The sequence below is a fragment of the Corvus brachyrhynchos genome, unplaced genomic scaffold (genome assembly GCF_000691975.1).
Source record: "Corvus brachyrhynchos isolate BGI_N302 unplaced genomic scaffold, ASM69197v1 scaffold76, whole genome shotgun sequence".
NCBI lineage: Eukaryota > Metazoa > Chordata > Aves > Passeriformes > Corvidae > Corvus > Corvus brachyrhynchos.
Window position 1 is genome coordinate 2,601 of NW_008238631.1, and position 5,880 is coordinate 8,480.

General features: G+C 45.8%; 1 long non-coding RNA gene across 1 annotated transcript; it reads left to right on the forward strand.

The window, feature by feature from the left end:
- The first annotated feature begins 4,731 nt into the window (after window positions 1-4,731).
- LOC108447389 lies at window positions 4,732-5,657 on the forward strand. Its single transcript, XR_001862934.1, has 2 exons — window positions 4,732-4,777; window positions 5,551-5,657. It is a non-coding gene; the product is annotated as an uncharacterized LOC108447389 (long non-coding RNA).
- The last annotated feature ends 223 nt before the right edge of the window (window positions 5,658-5,880 follow it).

Here is a 5,880-nt window from a genome sequence, read left to right on the forward strand (position 1 = left end):
CTTCCTGCCAAGAGGTCTCATGGTTCCCGCTACAGCTGTGGAGGTTGATATATCTCATCTACTACCCAGGATTTTTGCTCATTCCTGCCGTTCCAGCTTGCTGCTCACGAGAGTCCTGCTGGGACACCAGGATTGGCTGCCCCTGGGAGTTTGTAAAGCAAGCCTTTCTTTCCTCCCTTCCCGTCTTGGTCAAGTCTGCCATTACTGCGTGCTCCCTGCGCTCACACCGGAGTGCCCCCTGCAGCTGCAGGGGAATCATTGCATCTTCCCTGCCCACCGGGAGCCTTCCAGTGCCCCAGCCAGCTGTAACCACAGCTACACCGGGAAAGTGCCTGCGCCCAGAAGGCTGTTACTGGTTTTCTGGTTCTGTTTGTTGTTACTGCCATAGTTATGGTTGTTTGTTTCCTTGTTATACATGCTAGTAAAGAACTGTTATTCCTATTCTCATATCTTAGCCTGAAAGCCCCTTAATTTCAAAATTATAATAATTCGGAGGGAAGGGGAGGGTTACATTTTCCATTCCAAGGAGGCTCCTGCCTTCCTTAGCAAACACCTGTTTTTCAAACCAAGACATGGCTGAACATGAGCTAGCAGTGTGCCCATGTGGCCAATGGCATCCTAGCCTGTATCAGGAATAGTGTGGCCAGCAGGACTAGGGAAGTGATTCTTCTCCTGTACTTGGAACTGGTGATGCCACACCTTGAGTACTGTGTCCAGTTCTGGGCCTCTCAATTCAGGAAGGACACTTAGGTGCTGCAGTGGGTCCAGAGAAGGGCAACAAAACTGGTGAAGTGTCTAGAGCACATGTCCTATGAAGAACAGCTGAGGGAGCTGGGGTTCTTTAGGCTGGAGAAGAGGAAGCTCAGGGGTGACCTTATTGCTCTCTATAACTGAAAGGAGGTTGTAGCCAGGTGGACGTCGGCCTCTTCTCCCAGGCAACTAGCAATAGGACAAGAGGACATAGTCTTAAGCTCTGCTAGGGGAAGTTTAGGCTGGACATTAGGAAGAATTTCTTCACTGAAAGAGTGATCAGATATTGGAATGGGCTGCCTGGCGGGGTGGTGGAGTCACTGTCCCTGGAGGTGTTTAAGGAAAGACTGGACGTGACACTTAGTGCCGTGGTCTAGTTGACAAGGTGGTGTTAGGTCATAGGTTGGACCCAATGATCTCAGAGGTCTTTTCCAACCTAATTGATTCTGTGATTCTGTGATTCTGTGAACCAAGAGGGAAAAACTTGAGAAAAGCCATGAAGGAATTAGGTTGTGTTCCTCTAAAAAGGTGACGAGGTCAATAGGCCCACCAAAGTGTCTCTATAGCAATGCATGCAGCATGGGTAACAAACAGGAAAAGATGGAAGCCACTGTGCAGATAGGAAACTATGATCTAATTGCTATTTCTTAAATGTGGTGGGAGAAACTGCACAACTGGAACACTGCAACTGATGGTTATAAACTGTTCAGAAAGAATAGGCAAGGAAGGAGGTGTGAGTGGGTTGCTCTCCATGTAAAAATATGGATTAACTGCACAGAGCTGTCTTTGAAAACCAGTGGTGAACATCTGGAAAGCTTACTAGTAAAAATTAGAGGCCAAGCCAACAAAAGAAACCTTGTGGTTGGTGTTTACTACAGGCCACCTGATCAAGGGGAGCCTGTTGACAAAGTGTTCTTACTTCAGCTACAGGAAACATCACACACAGGCTCTCATCCTCCTGGGGGCCTTCGGTCACACTGACATCTGCTGGAAAAGCAGCACAGTATGCTGTAAGCCGGCCAGCAGACTCTTGGAGTGCACTGAGAATATTTTTTTAATCCAGATGATAGACAGCCTGATGAGAGGAGCAGCATTACTGGACCTGTCTCTCACCAACAGATGAACTAATTAGAGATGTCAAGATTGGTGGCACCTTGGGCTGCAGTGATCATGCCCTGATGGAACTCATGATCTTGAGGGATATGGGCCAGGTTAAAAGTAGAGTCAGGATCCTGAATTTAAGGAGACTGAACTTTCAGTTGTTTAAGGAATGTGCCTTAATCCAGGTGACAGACAGCCTGACCACAGAAGCATTACTGGACCTGTTGTTTACCAACACAGATTATCTAGGTCATCACACAACCTTCACTTACATCAACACATCAACAAAAATAACCAACCAAACTAAACGAAACCAAAAATCAAAATAACATCATCACAACACTGAACAAAAGTGGACAATTTACACAAAATCCACCTATTGTCCCTTCACCACAATTAAAACAAAATTTCCCCATGATCATTCAACTCTCTAACATTGTTCAGTTCATGTTTTTCCCTTTACCTCTCTCAGTTACTATCCTTATCTCAAATTCTTCATGATTCTTGGGTTTGGGTGATGCCATGAAGATTTTTTCTTTTCTTTTATACCCCTGTTATACCTTTTTACAGCTTCTGTATTCTTAGTGCTTTTTGCCTACATTCTTGGACTTGCTTGTCAAGCTGAGAGACTAAACATTTTAGAAGCTTCATAGGTAGAGGATAGTGTGCCCCAGACCCCAAGGTCCTTTCCAGAACACATTCTGTAAGCTAAGCTAGAACCATCCAGGGGAAGGCTCCTTGCGGAGGGGGGCTCATTCAAGCCTCTTATTGGGGAATTTTTGATATATATGCTAATTAGTAAAACCTATAATGTTATACCAGATCTTTTGGGGGTATGCAATTTTTGCGGGGTGCATTTCAGTGCATTTGACCTGGACGTGTGCACCTAAGAATCCTTAAAATAAATACCAAAGTAAAATCCCTTTTCCCCTTCTAACCGTGTATGATTCTTGATTTTAAGACCAAGGAAAAGCATCATGGGCACCAAAAAGACTGTGGTGGGTTGACTCTGGCTCTACCCACCTGTCCTGGTTTTGGCCAAGGACAGTTAATTTTTTGCAATAGCTGAGAGGGGGTGTGGCTGAGGGGGCATGGCCTGACCCTAATGTTATTTGATACCACCTCATGTCATTGCCAGGTACAAGGGAAAGGGACTCTCGCTTCCAAGAAGGGCATGGTTTCTGTTCCGGAGAAAGCGTGATGGGAAGAGCCAGTCAGTATTGTTGTGGACTTTTCATGTAAATAATTTCTTTGTCTTATACCTTTTGTTATTAATATTGTTGGCCGTTCTGTTACTGTTAATTTTCTTATCTCATTGCTGTTTCCACTAAATTGTTCTTATATCAACCCGTGATCTCTGCCTTTTGTGCTTTCAATTGGAGGGGGAGGGAGAACTAGCGGCAGTGTGGTTTTAGCAGGAGTACTAAATTGGGGAATACTATTCTGTTGTGGGTTTGGGTTCTTCAGGGAATTTTTTTCCCATCTGAAAGAAAGACCCTGTGAGAGGAGGGGGTTGTCTGGGAAACAAATAGGGGTAATTAAGGAAAAAAAGACATGGCTGAGCACTCTTACATACCACACTAATGACTCGGCCAAGGGAAATGAGAATTTAGGAGTCATGCCTGGGGGACGATGTTGCTGCCTGCTCAGAGAGAGCCGCCCCTCCCCCTCCCCGAGACTGGTCAAACAGCCATGTGCTCTGAAATCCCTTTGTTCCAAAGCTAGTGCAAAACTGAAAGTAACTCAAACTCTGGAGCAGTGTCTGATTGGCCAGTTACCCTGGGTCCGCCCCTAGCTCTCCCCTTTCCCTTCTTGTGAATAAAAGAGAGAGCTCAGAGTGGGCCCGCCCTCTTTGGCTCTGCTCCCTTCTGTGAACAACTTCTGTGTGTCTCTGTCTCTGACTGAAAGCATTCAATTGCAGGATTAAGGGATAAGCCAAGGGCTATATTTCTACTGCTTTGCTTCTACTAGTGGTATTAGCTTTGCAGCTACCGCTTGCCGTCTTTAGAGCTACTGAAGTGCCAGATCGCCCGTGTAACCTCTAGGCTGCTCGAGGCTTTCTAAGGCACTGAACTATGAGCCTAGCTGGCTAAGAGCTGTGAGTATTTCCAAAGGAGGGGGAGAAGCAGGTTGGTTTTTTGGCAGTTACTGAGCTGCGGGTGGGTAAGTCTTTGCCCGGTTTGGAGGACGGACGACTGTGGATTTTTGGTGTGGGGCTTCTGCCCAGGGGAACTCCCTGCTACACCTGAGCCTTCCTTGCCATTTCTCTTTGCCATCAGTGGGCCACTGCTCACATGAGTCGCCATTGGACTGGGACTTTTCAGCATCTGCCCTTGCTGGGAGAGAGACCCTCACCATCTGCCTGGGTAACTCAGGGGAAACCCGGGACCCCACCTCCTCCCTCTCTCCGGATGGAGCACCTCCCGGCTGCTTACTGGAGCCTTGGCTGTTGCTGCCGTCGCCAGAACACCACATAGAACACATCAGAGCCAGCGAAAAACCAAAACACCCCTTGTCTTGGGGTGATTTTATGATGTGTATCCCATATCACTGCCCTATGCCTAGAAATTAATTCTTGTGCCTTTCTATGCTTTTAAACTGAGCTTGAGAGGAGGAAGGAAAAACTGAGCAAAACTTTTTCAAAGCAGTTTGTAGCTTGTTCAAGGTCACACAGAGATAGTGAATTTTTTTTTTTTTCCCAGCCAGCTTTCAGCCAGTTTTTTTTTCCTCTGGAGAGAGACCGAGAGTTGAACTTTTTTTCCTTCCCTCGAATTTCAGCTGGAATTTTGTATTTTTTCCCTTTTTCTGTGGACTGCTTCAATATCAGAACACATTGGGAGGACTTTCCACCAAGCACAGAGGGCCTGGCCCTGGCCCAAGCCCCAGCTCCGAGGAGACCAAAGGGAGGACTCTAACACTTTCCCAGGTTTTTTTCTTCACAGCAAAGGATTTTATTATTTCGCATTATTTTCCTTCTCCCATGTGTTTGGTAAATAAATAGTTTTTATCTCTTTCACTTTCCTTCGAGGAAAATTTGTTTTTTCCTGAACCTGGTGGGGGAGGGGTGGTTGTGCCTTCTCTCAGAGGATACATCTCTAAATTTGACCAAACCAGAACAAATTTAGTGGCGCCCAACTGCGTGGTTCGGAGGAAAGTGAAAAGTCAGTGCTAATTACATTTTGGTTTAAATTTACTTATTCTGTGTTGGGGTAAAATAGTCACCATGCTGGTTGAGTTCATAACGTTTCTCTGGCTTGATATATTCATGTATTTCTGGTCCATAGGCTTGTTTAAGGTACTAGTGCCTTTCTGGTCCCTAGGCTCATTTGCCTATCCACAGCTTGGTCCGATCTTATCCTTGATAAGGAATTTTTGCAGAGCAGGGACACAAATTCGGATTTCGATTTTGCTGTGCTCAGTGATAATGATTTATAAGAAGTTGACAGAGGTACAGGCAGCCGTTCGAGGTGTGTATGATATGTGGTTTCTCCCTCCTAACCCCAGTCCTAGCTTCAGTAGCCTGTTTTGGGAATTTATTAGTAATTGCACCCAGATTGTTAGAGGAGGAGGAGGAGTCGGGGTTTCCCTTCCCTTTAAATTTGATAGGTTATCTTTTGAGAGTGTTCAGTTTCCCCTGGATGTTAAAGAGACCACCTTCCTGGTATTTTATCTGGTAAGGTTCCTCTATGTGGTTCGCAGCTTGTCTAGAATGAGAGCTCAGATTTCCAGGGTGACTGCTGAGACACCTGACCCAGAGGTGGAACATCCTGAGTGGTGTGAGGAATGGGAGGATATGGGCCAAATCCTGAAGAAATTCTCTGACCCAATGGTTTGCAATTTCCCCCCGAACAAGTTCAGAAACCAGCTGAGGTGGCAAAATATCTGAAATACAATGACAATTCTAATTAGAACAAGTTCCTTGCAATATGTTGGGCTTTGGCATATGCCTATCGCACATTGCAGCAGGTAAAGGTAGAGAGGCAGGAAGATAAATTAGCAAAGCCTGCAGACACCCCAGTCAGGCTGCAG